Raw genomic sequence first — 13896 nt, forward strand, 5'->3', positions numbered from 1 at the left:
TGTTGATGTTGTACACCTCTTACTAGCATGAGGAAATAAGTTACATGTACTTTATTTGTAGCTTTAGATGAACTACATGAAATTTTATAAAGATCATTAACATCAAACCATAAGATCCAGCTAGGTGTAGCACAGTTTAAGTAGAAGAGAATTTATGAGGACATAAAAACATTTTAACAACCTAATAACATACGGTAAATTAATATGCACAGTGTCTTCAGAAGTAAAAGTCATCTGAATAATTCACAATAAAGAGAACTCTTACTAATGCAGAGATTGCTGCTACAAACGCCATGCCTGGCCTGCTGCCCTTGAAAAATAAATTGTCTATGTTGCATTAAAAATTGAGAGCTGGTGATATTGCTTTAACATTTCCTGAACTAAATCAGTTATGCAATAGCAGGTGGCTAACAAAGAATGACAGGTTCATAGTTACTAGGGATGCAATCCAGGAGACCATTAAGGAGTATAACCCAAATTCCTAATTGTTCCAAAACATTTTTTGGTTAAGTGACTTGCTCAATGTCACATAGTATGTAATTGAAAGTGGATAGATTCAAACGCTGCGCCCTTGCTACAGGAAGCAGCTCATTAAAAAGTTGGAGCTTTAATCTTCTGTATTAACTACCAGAGTAGCAATTTTTAACTAAATGCAGAAATACTTTACAAGCCAATCTTGTATGGATGACTGTATTATAGCAAAATGCAACAATGACTACATGATGAAAACTGAAAATCAGACAGTTCTATCACTCCAAATAATGCAGATTATATGACCTGACAAATGTTAACCCCATTTGCAGTTGTTAGAGATTGTAAAAAAGGTACTGCAAACATATATTATTAAAATGTAACAGGGTTAGACTATATTACATAACCCAGACCTATTAACCAATTAGATCACTCTTTAGTGCAATTAATAAAGCAAAGCAATTATTGACACTATAATTGCTGCTGCAAATTTTGCTTAACAACCCACAAGTCATACAAAAATCAGACATATTACTGCATATTGCATACTTTTTATGAGGAAGGTTTACATTCTTGTAGGACACCTACATCTCATTTTTGACCTCGCCATGTCTTCTCTGTTGTCAAGAATAGCTATTCCTTCTGAAATCACTCAATACAAGCCTGACCTACTTGAATAGATAATAATGCTGTATTGTTGCAGCATACACCTTGAGAGTCAACAGAGCTGGATCATGGACAAATGGAGCCCTATGCAGGGCAATGAATCGTTCTTCACCAGCCATACAAATATCCCATTATTTGGCTGTTTCTCCCTAGTTACCACAAACATCCTGTCAGTGTATGTGCTCCTTGCTTCTACTTTACTTTCGCAATTATCATAGAGATTTGAACAGAAATAATGCTATGAGCCATTTTCAAAACAAAACCCTCCCACATTGAAAACAGACTTAGCATTGAGAAACAGCAAACGTCTCTTCCCTTGAAACTCACATTTAGTGAAAATGCATCAGGCAACTCATTAAACTGCAAGTGATGTACTAGAATTCATACTCAAATAGCATGTTGTAAAGTTCTAATTAATGTCTGTGTGAACGGTGCTGAAATTCAAAAGACAAATGTATAGTGCAACCAGTTAAACACTGTAAAACACCCAGGACAGCCCACCGGACATCAATGTCCCTTTTTAGGAGCTGCCCAAGAGTACTGTCTGGTGAAGTAACTTGGCAGTGTCACACAAAACAGAAATGAAGGATGAGGGAATCAAAACCATGTACTACAGGAAGCAGCTCTTTAACAGCGCATAGTCTTACTCATCTACTGTACATGTTAGACAAGCTGTTGTGACCCAGACACAATAGATTTCACTCCTGTATGCCTCCAAAAGCAAGTTAAATTAAAACATGTATTCATAGTTAAAATATTAACATTAGACTAAAAGATTTCATGTTATCCAATTTTTTTTTGCAGCTAAATAATAAATACATCATCAACATTGAGGAAAGCAATGATCACATCTAAAGAACATGGCACATGGGATGATGCTCCTGTTTACTACAATCAACTTCCTTCCTTTATGCATAACTATTCTGGTTCATAGGTACCAGTTACTAGGCTTGCAATCCAAGGGACCATTGAGAAGCCTAGTCCAAATTTCCAGTTGCCTCAAAGTACTGTCTGGTTAAGTGACTTGCTCAAGTAAAGGGTATAAATATGAAGCATAATCACAGATGATCTGCAAAACCATAGACAAAAGCAGGCTACTTGAAATCACTTAAAAAGTTATCAGAACAGGTTTTGCATCAACATGTTATGTTATCAGTCACAAAGTATGTGAAACACTCGTGACTGACATTGACTGACTGCAATCCCGAATGTTTACCAAAGGAAAAAAAAAGATAATAGAGATCTGTCAGCTGATGTGGAGGATTAAGTCTCTTGCCTCATGTAACCATGCTACAGGGTTTAAATCTGAGTAATTCACCTAACTAAACAGCCCTCTAACTGGAGTATTTCACACACACACACACACACACACACACACACACACACACACACACACACACACACACACACACACACACACACACACACCATGTTCTGTAGCTCTGCACATTGAAATTCAGTTCCTTATCTTCAGTAGGCAAAAGACAATTTTCTGTTCTTCTCCCATAGGCAGAAACGAAAAAAGGCAATCTCCCCTATAATGTACCACCTCATCAAATTCTCTTCTGTAGCTTCATATGCTGCACAAAAAATAAATTCAGTTTCATCAATTGTGCTTTGTAATGCAAAACAAAATGTCCTGTTGCTATAATTAATCTGCAAACCCTGTTGCTGTAATTAATATGCAAGCCCACCTTGTTTTGTTACTGGGAGATTAAATCTCATGCCAGTTACTGTCTCTCATCTGCTCTGTGTGCCAGGTCTCAGTCTCATTAAGTTGGCATTTGGCAATGGAAGAGAGCTGTTGCATGCTGGGAAATCTTAAAGCAACAGTATTGGGTTGGTATTTGTACATCAGGCAGGAAAGCAGCAGTGTTTTTTTTAATGTTGTAGGAAAACTTTCTTTGATTTTTTTTTTTAGCTAATGCTGTATGGCTGGGCTCCTCAGTCATCAGAAGGCCCTGGGCAGCTGCCTAGGTCACCTAGTGCTGGATCCAGCCCTCTTTAGAGATTCTGTGTACCCAGCCTATTCAGTTTTGAAGAGCTGCAGCCAAACACTTAAGTCTGAAGCTGCATAGTTTGGAGTACATAGTGAATCCATTGTGCTGTGTTTGGAATACTGTATTCTTCCTCAATTAACCCGTATGATAGTGGCATCATAGTAAGAAAATGTAAAAACAAATTAAAAATAAATAAATAAATATGCAAACATGATTTGAATTCTGTTTTTTTATATCAAGTGTAAGACATCTGCTAAAAAGCATATTTCCCAATGCAATACTGCAAAACTGGCCATCATGGAGTCAAGGTCATGGGGAAGAAGGAGATAAATAAAATAAAACACGTGTGACAGTGTTTATTCAGAATAATACTTTTTATGCCATCTTTAGAGAAAAAAATCACAGAAAAGAAAAATGCAAGTCAAGTATCTCTCTAACCAGCAATTTCATAATGGTGGTGAAGGCTACAGCAAATAGTACTCTTGGGTATGTATACACTGGCACTACACTCACAGGTAAGGTAAAGAACAAATAGAACACACATCTTTACACCTCACTTATCATCCATAAATAAGAAGGTTATTTTATGTAAATATTAATAAATATAAAAAATAAGCAATACAACACTTTGGTCACAGAACAACATTCATCCACCTATAACCCCTTTTCCCCATTTTTGAACATGGTGTTGGGGTGTCGCTTCAACAGTGACAGGTTCACACTGTTGGATGACTAGCCTGGCCATGGTTGTTCTTCCATATCACACGCTCACAAGCACACTCACACCTGTGGCCAATTTAGAGTGTCCAATCCACCTACTGCATATCTGTGAAATGTGGGAGAAAACTGGAGCACCTAGAGGAAACCCACACAAACACAGGGAGAATATGTAGAATCCACACAGAAGGCATCCCAGCCTATAACTGAACCATGGAACGTCTTGCTGTGAGACAACAATGCTATCCTCTGCACCACTGTGCCACATGGAGTAACAGTTTATGGAAAACCATAAGTTGTTTACTGCATTCCTATGGATACAAGAGAAAATGGTGTAATATACAAGCAATATGGTCACTGAGCTTCTATCACCTGTATTATCCTAGTGATAAGTGTAATACCAGTCACAATATTATGAAATGAGTAAATCCAGCCATAGCACTTCTCTCAATTTGTATTGACAGACTAAATCTAGGCATCTGTCTGATTCCTGCATTACCTTTTAGAACATACATCACTACATTAGCTCAGAGAGAGGTCCAGCGGAGGTATGCTGAATCATTTTGCCGTTTGCCTGCTCTGCTGATATTCAGAATTTTGTGATGCCTAGCAGAACCAGTAGTACATCAGTATCAAGATGTTGCAGTCATAGCATCTGCCTTTACAGTCTGGTGGGGGACTATTATTATTATTATTTTTTTATGATCTCCTTGACCTTTGCAAAATTGTACTGCCACTGGTTGGTTAAAGGCACACTAACAGGTACAGTAAGAAACAGGCTGAAGTACTTCACCAACTTTGGATGGTTTGAATTTTTTTTTATGTGTTGCTCTGTACCACCCCATGCACAATGTGCAATGACATCAGTGTACGAATGTCTATGGACAAACTGAAGTCCCATGTCTCCTCTGTAGGTCGTCTCCCTTAGGGAAGCCCTTTCCCCTCTTGGGATGGGCTAACCATCAAAGTGCAACTCATTCCTACATTCTCAGCTGCCTTCCAAAGGACAGGATCTAACAAATGAAACTGGGTCTCCTGCATCACAGTCAGGGTTCTACCCCTCTACATCAGAGTCATTTGCCTTGAGAAAGATATTTTTTATTCAGTTACTAACCAGATAAGTTAATTAATTATAATGGACCCCTTTTAGCCATGATTAATGCCACAAGTGCAAGGATAATAAAAGTAATATGTATGGGCACTTTAGAGTGGCCAGTCACCTAGGATTTTTTTGAGAAATGGGAGAAAACAAGAATACCTGGAAGAAACTCATACAAACAAGGGCTAAACATGAAAACTCTACATAGTAACCAGAGATCAGGATTGAACCCTGATCTTGGTAGGGAGAAGCACAGATGATAAATAGCTGTGCTCTGCTCTGCTACTTTGACAGTGGAGATCAAGCTGCATGCTTACTGGGCTCAGTGTTTGTGTTTAGCATTTCACTGGGATCTTATCTCTGGCTTCTTTTTTATAGGTTTCTATTAAGTTAAACCCAAGCAACAAAAGTGATTTAGTATATTTTGGCTTTCTTTGTAACATGTGGACATGATTATACTGCTTATAGTGGAGTGTTTAGCACAAAGTCATGGGTCACAAAAGTAAGATCTCTGATCCTACAATACTTGATATTTCATGTCATATAAAACAGACTCATACATATTTTATTTGTCATTTTTTTGTTTGAATTACTATTTGCTGTTCATTTTGGTGGGATGTAGGAACTGCTTAAACTATCCATTGATTAGGGCTTTATGTTGTTTGTATAGGTTTTAATGAACAGGCTGTGTCACAGGTAGCTTTCTATCTAAACTTTTGAGATAATTATACCATTTTTCGTAAATGCTGTCTACATAACATTAGCTTAAGATTAGTTATCACTGCAGAGTAGTGTATATTTTGTTAGGTTATTATCAATTTTCTTTTATATTGGTTCCAATTTGCTTGTAACGCTGTTTTCTGATTTGCTTGCTGCAATTATTGTTATATTTAATTCATTTAATTAATTACTGTCTTTAAACTAGCTTTCTTGTTGAAGTAAGGGCAGATTTTGTTTGTAGTGGTTAATTTATATAAATATACATGTTTTGTTGGGTTTTAGAGAGTATTTGTAGCGCATGCATTGTGTGCAGTTTCATTTTCTTCTTACTTTTGTTACCTGAGGCTTAGGTGTTTGAGTAGTATTCTCATTCATATAGGATGCTAACGACACACCCATAACAGTGACAAACAACTCATGACTTGCACAGAGTGGTGATACAAGATAACTTTATTTAGCAGGTCTGCAGTGTCACATTGAAATGTAGGAGTTCTAAGCAAAGAACATATGCATTCCATCATGAATCCTATTACTTTGAGGGCATATATGTCCTACAGATATGTACTCAAGGAGGTAGAGAATTCATACATATGTGTAAAGACTAACAATACTAATTTGGGAAAGGGGACTCAATGCTACCATACCAACTTATATATTCTCATTCAGCAGTGACTCCAACTTGGGAAAAGAGCAGTCATTATTAAAGCATATAAATAATGATTATTCTTTCTCAATGATCTTTCCACTTCAGTGAATGCTCAGTTCCTTGCCTTTGAGCCTTTATACATCATTGCAATAAGAAGTAAGCAAAGAGCTACTGAAAGAGTAAGCAATGCACAGTCAAGTAAATAGAGACTGAATACTGCCATAGTAAGCATTATTTATTTATTTAGAGTTTGTTAAGATGGCTAAATAAGTAAATATAAACTTTTTATATGTGTGTATTTGTATGCATCTGTTTTTGTCTATGTAAAAAAAAAAAAAAAAAAAAAAATATATATATATAGTGCAAAAAGTATTTGCCCCATTCCTTATTTCTTATTTTTTTGCATGTTTGTCACACTTAAATGTTTCAGTCATCAAACAAATTTAAATATTAGACAAATATTAGGCAAAGATTACCCAAGTAAACACAAAATGCAGTTTTTAAGTGATGATTTTTTTTTTTTTATTATGGAAAAATAAAACTATCCGAACCTACATGGCTCTATGTGAAAAAGTAATTGCCCCACTTGTTAAATCATGAAGTAACTGTGGTTAATCCCATTTTTGGGAAAGCTGAGTTAAATTTCACTAGCCACACCCAGGCCTGGTTACGGTCAGACCCATTGAATCAAGAGATCACTTAAATAGAACCTGTCAGACAAAATTAAGTAGGCCAAAAGATCCCAAAAAGGAAGACATCATGCAGCAATCTAAAGAAAGACATTCATGCCACAATCTAAAGAAATTCCGGAACAGATGAGAAACAAAGTAATTGACATCTATCAGTCTGGAAAAGGTTACAAAGCCATTTCTAAACCTTTGAGACTCCAGCGGACCATGGTGAGAGGCATTATCCAAAAATGGAGAAAACATGGAACAATGGTGATCCTTCCCAGGAGTGGCCGGCCTACAAAAATTACCCCTAGAGTGCAGCAACGACTCATCCAAGAGGTCACAAAAGAACCCAGAACAACATCTAAAGAACTGCAGGCCGCACTTGCCTCAGTTAAGGTGAGTGTTCATGACTCAACCATAAGAAAGAGACTGGGCAAAAATGGCATGCATGGCAGAGTTCCAAGGTGAAAACAACTACTGACCAAAAAGAACATAAAGGCTTGTCTCACTTTTTCCAAAAAACATCTTGATGATCCCCAAAACTTTTGGGAAAATATTCTGTGGACTGACGAAACAAAAGTTAAACTTTTTGGAAGGTGCACGTCCCGTTACATCTGGCATAAAATTAACACAGCATTTCAGGAAAAAGAACATCATGCCAACAGTCAAACATGGTGGTGGTAGTGTGATGGTCTGGGGCTGCTTTGCTGCTTCTGGACCTAGACGACTTGCTGTGATTGATGGACCCATGAATTCTGCTCTCTACCAAATATCCTGAAGGAGAATGTCCGGCCATCAGTTTGTGACCTCAAGCTGAAGCGCACTTGGGTTCTGCAGCAGGACAATGATCCAAAATACACCAGTAAGTCCACCTCTGAATGGCTTAAAAAAACAAAATGAAGGTTTTGGAGTGGCCTAGTCAAAGTCCAGACTTGAATCCAATTGAGATGCTGTGGCATGACCTTAAAAAGGCAGTTCATGCTTGGAAACCCTCCAATATGGGTGAATTAAAACAATTCTGCAAAGAAGAGCTGGCCAAAATTCATCAACAGCGATGTGAAAGACTCATTGCCAGTTATCACAAATGCTTGATTCCAGTTGCTGCTTCTAAGGGTGGCACAACCAGTTATTAGGTTTAGGGGGCAATTACTTTTTCACATAGGGCCATGTAGGTTTGGATATTTTTTTTCCCTTAATAAATAAAATAATCACTTAAAAACTGCATTTTGTGTTTGCTTGGGTTATCTTTGTGTAATATTTACATTTAAATCTCCACAGTTCCAATTGTAAATGTAATCAATCCAATACGCAGTTCGAATGATAATAAAACACTCAATATTTATTAAAACAAAAAACAACCGGTAAGCGCTTTCATTCACAAAGAACTTCTTCAGACCTGGTTGTCACAGATACAAAATTCACATTTATAGTTTGCTCAAGTCACATAACCCAAAACATTAGCAGTGTTTTAACCCTTTCTTACATAACACTGCTTTAAAGTTTTCCATATCATTCATACCTGGATCTGCACCTGTGTTAAGCCTCACTTGCCAAGCATATTCTTTCCAGTTTAAGTCCACTTCTGCATCCCATTTCTTGTCTGCATTTAAAACTTGGTCAATAACAGTAAAACTAAACTCCACTTTACTCTGTTATGACAGTTAACAACGTCTTGCTAGGGCATTAGTTACATTCAGTTTTTCAACTGCCCTTAGGTGCTCATAAATACTGCGATGGAAGCTACGTATAGTTCTTCCTATGTAAAATCCATCACATGAAATACATAATACTAGATACACAATGAATTTAGACTTGCAATTGTAATTCCCCTTGATATTAATAGTAAAGTCCTGAACCTTTTCTGCTATTTTGTTCCCCAGTACCAAAAACTTATAATAATTGCAGTCTTCACATCTTAACATCCCATTATAAGTAATAGGAGTATTACATCTAGTACAGTCTATATATATATATATATATATATATATATATATATATATATATATATATATATATATATATATATATATATATATATATATATATATATATATATATATATATATATCTATATATATATATATATATATATATATATATATATATATATATATATATATATATATATTGACACCCCCCACACACATGCATTTATATAAAATACATAATGTTCTGCGTAGAATTCATATACACACAGATGCTGTATGTTTTGTGTGTGTGTGTGTGTGTGTGTGTGTGTGTGTGTGTGTGTGTGTGTGTGTGTGTGTGTGTGTTTGTAAAGACAGAGATATCTATTAGTTACTACTTGTTTCATTAGCTATGTCCCACAGATATTCAGTGTTCATGTGGTTATATGCAAACGTTTGTATAAGAAAGCATTATCATACATTATTATCTTTTTAATAAACCTAGAAAACTACTGCATTTGCTGCAAACTGGTGCTAAAGGCAGACATGTTCATGGAAAATGTACTTTTCCAATGCTGCCTGAACAAGGTTTTGAGAAACATATGGAGTTTGAACAAAATCAGCATACTTTCCACAGAATAACTTCTGCTGATTGCTTTTAAAAGACTCTGATTTCTGTGCTCCATTACACAGAAATTTGTTGCTATTTTAATCACAGGAATGCCTTAGAAGTCTTTACACTTGATCATTTAAATGCAGCCTTTTTAAGAAATGGAATAGAACACTGAATAAGAAAACATTACAAATCCCACTACAGTTAATTATTTTGTCCTTCTAATCAAATTTCTTAACCTCTTTGCAGTTTGTGGTTTTTATAAAGTCTGTTAGATTTGCAAACCCATATAAATTTAGATTTTTGCATAACTGTTTATTCAAGCTGAGAAAATAAGGTACAACAAGTTCAGGTATGCATAAACGGGTCATGTATTAACTTGCAAAGGTGAATCCTAGATATTAAAATAGTTTCATTCAGTATGCAAACATATGTAGAATCCTTATTAAACCAGCCATACAAATAGCATGCTTCTAAGCTGTGATTATGGGGTGACGCAGAATCCACACCCCCTTGACATTGCATTGCATTTTGCATTATCTTAGTATTCTGCCGTAGTTCATTGTTCCTTGAACTAGCTACTTGCTGTGCTGAGACTTAACTTATCCTGGCTTGTTCAGGAATTGTGTAGTTTAGGAGTTGATGGCACAGTGTCATGCTGAAATGCTGGTAGTACGGGTGAGATGTAATATTTTTCAAACAAGTTCTCAGTCTGTGTCAACAAATGATGTTCACATGACATGTATGTGATACCAGTAAATACCTAATCAAACTAAGACTCTCAGAAAGCCACTGAAAGCAAACAACTTCACCTAGTGTATGTTAAATTCTTATAAAATATAAACACGTAAATAAACATGTAAGTATAATGTTGGTAGACTTCTATCAATCCAACTACCGCAAATTATTGGTAGCAAGACCTTATGAGAAGTTATCAGTATTAGAAGAACTGCAGTGTCCAGCTAAATTAAATACTTTTTTTACAGCCCATCTACTGCAAATACAACAACCATCTTTAATATTTTATCTCTTTTTTGCCAAGGAGCTGCAATATGCCAATGACATTAAAAGGCCAGTTTACAGGTAATTGTATCATGTCTTCCCCAAAGTCATTGCTGCTGTATCAAGAGGAACAAATGAGACCTACATTTACGATCACATATGTAAACTCTGACCATACCCAAATTTTATCATAGATCTTTCAAAGCCTTTGCACTCCCCTCTCGTCACTACAATATATATCTGCCATAATGGATGGCCTGAATTTGTTGTACCTTACTAGTCACTGCAATATATACCTGCCATAATGGACGGACAGTTTCCCACCATTTTTTCCAGCCAACCTGATTGACATGGGCATCCTGAGGCAATGTAGCAATTGCCTCATGTATACTGACAACCCCTTGCTCCTAAAGCAAAGAAATACAGTATTTTATAGATGCAATTATACCATTAAATTAGAATCAGTGCTCTCACATAACAACAAACAAGACATACAACAGGTTGTCAGCGCAAACACCTTCTCTCTCACACAAGAGAAAGCCAAGACACATAAACCCACATATGTGAAGGTACTCACTAAGAGCCTACTAAAAGGCCAGAGACCTCCCAAGCGCAAACAACATATGCATACTGGTACATGAACAGAATCCACCATCACAATGACAACACACATATCAGTGTCTCAACAATTAAGTCCCTAAGGCAAAACACCTCAAAACCAAATGTTCTGGTTATAGGCGACTCAATAGTGAGACACACAGATGTCCCCCTGACCAGGCTGAACAAGGAGACGGTCACGGTCAGGTGCCTGTCAGGTGCCAGGAGCCATCAAATCACACACGCACTCAAGTCGCTCAGCAGCAATTACCATTATGACTCTGTCATAGTACAAGTTGGTGTGAATGACTTGAGATGTACCTTTCTGGACTATATGAAGAGTGACATGACTGAACTCTCAGATTATGTGTCCCAGGCAGGTATGTCCCTAGCCCTAAGCAGCATTCTACCTTCACTAACGATGCTGCCACAATACAGACAAAAATGACAGATTTCAATAATTGGCTTAGCTTCTGGTGTCACTCCGGGGGAATTCAGTATTTGTCTGTCTGGGAAGACATGGGCAGCAGTCCATGCTGCTTTGCCAGAGATGGCCTTCACCTGTCTCTTCAAGGCTTTTGGATACTGGCAATGATGTTTGCCTCCCCTATAGTGCCTTTTTTTAGGCAATGTCCAAACAACAAAACTTCTGATGTAAAGAATTCCATTAAAGGCAAACTCAAGGTCATGCTGCTTAATGCTAGGATCTTAAACAGTAAACTGCACTCCATGGAAGCACTCTTCACGTTGGAAGATTTTGAGGTTTGTGCAATCAGAGAGACTTGGTTCAAGGCCTCTGAGAGCGCCCTGGCCATACAAGGCTACAATGCCTTTCACATGTTCAGATCCCAAAACGACCATGAAAGAACCAAAGGTGGAGGTGTATCCATCTTCATTAAATCCAAATATACCTCAAGACTGGTGAAACAGTTCAGCTCTCTTGAGCTACTCTAGGTCTAATTAACTATAGAAAAAGTACCCTTCCACATCATTGCTAGCTACCAGACCTGTCCATGAACCAGGAGAGGCACACCGCCAACCTGGACTTACTAGAGTCACTGAACATACAGCCAAACACCTTAGTCAAGGGAGATTTCAACTATCCTTCCATCTATTGGGTGAGCTACATTACACGAGCACAAATACAATTGCTATGAGGTTCCTGGACTTTGTTAATTCAAATGCCCTGCAACAGTTGGTCCACACCCGCGCAAGGGGCTCAAATTTCCTGAATTTAGTGGTCATCAATGTGAGGGCGGGGGTCACTGCACTATGCCCTGTGTGTTACCCTCCCTGGTAAGGTCAGACAATAAATCTGTCTCATTCAAAGTAAAGCTCAAACCTGATACTCCTACAGGAGTAAAAAAAACTGAGAAATTTATCTAAAGCAAACTATTGTCTACTGAGCAATGATATAAAAATTATAAAGCCCCTGACAACATAGACAACACTGTCTCCTATGCAGAGGAATACACAATTGGCATATATAGCATTTAAACAAATGCATTCACTCAGCTATTACTAACAGGAACAAAACCAGGTCTTCCGGAAAAATACAAGACACCCTGGTGGACTGTAAGTATAACTTATACAACAAAAGAACGAAACTGATATCTAAGAACAAGAGGGAACTAACTCAACAGAGGGAGAATGCCCAACACAGTTTGAAAAAGCAAATCTGATATCTCGTTAAGTCCTCTAAGGCTAGCTATGAGTCTAAATTATCATCCCTAGCTGAAGACAGTCATAAGACTTTCTTTAGCTATGTCTCAAACCTAAGAGGGAATTCCCAGCTGTGTGCCGAACTTATAGTGGATGGTACCACTCACACTGAGCCTGAGGAAATTCTCAGCCTGCTAGCTGACAGATTTAGCAATAACTTCACAACCCTGTTCCTACTTTACATACCCCAAAGCATTCCTGACATCAGTCCTCTACCGAGTTTTCCAAAGAACAGGGTATACAAGCACTCTCCAAGACCATAAACACAGCCTCTTTGAAACCAGATAATATCCCAGGCTGCTTACTAAACAATCTAAAACAAGACCTACCAGAACAACTTGGCACTCTCTTTAACCATAGCCTGAGAACTGGCTTTGTCCTGGCAAAATGGCAAATAGTAACAGTAATCTCCTTGCACAAAGGGGGTCCATCAACTGACCCTGGGAACTATCGACCCATAAGCCTAACCAGCCTTATCTATAAGGCTATGGAAAGAATCATCATGGACTTTATCCACAAGGATATAGGTGACCTTCAAAATCTTGACCTAACCCTGCTTGGCTTCATCAAGGGTAGATCTTGCTTATTAAACCTGGTGGACTTCTTTGACTACACACCACCTATCTAGATTTAGCCAAGGCTTTTGACACAGTCCCCCATTCAGGTATCATAGAGAAACTCTCCCAGCTGGGAATTAACCCATACATTACTAGATGGGTAGTCAACTTGATCACCGACAGAATGCACACTGTCAAAGTTGGGGCGACCACCTCCACCTGTACACTAGTTATCAGTTTGGTACTGCAAGGATCTGTGCTGAGTACTCTACTGTTTGGAATCTATTTCTCTGAAGTTGAGGTGAAGGTAGATGGCTGGTGGCTTACCAAGTTTGTAGATGACTGTAAACTGGGTGCAGTCATAGAGTATCCCAATGATTTTTAACATATTAGAAAAAGGGCTGATGCAGACAAATGATTGGTGTCAAACTCATGGACTAAAACGTAACATAAAAAATGCCTCATTATCCCCTTTGGCAAAGATAGCACCCTTCTAAACTCAAAC

Source organism: Protopterus annectens, chromosome 2.part1 (genome assembly GCF_019279795.1).
Source record: "Protopterus annectens isolate FY-2018-M chromosome 2.part1, PAN1.0, whole genome shotgun sequence".
Taxonomy (NCBI): domain Eukaryota; kingdom Metazoa; phylum Chordata; order Ceratodontiformes; family Protopteridae; genus Protopterus; species Protopterus annectens.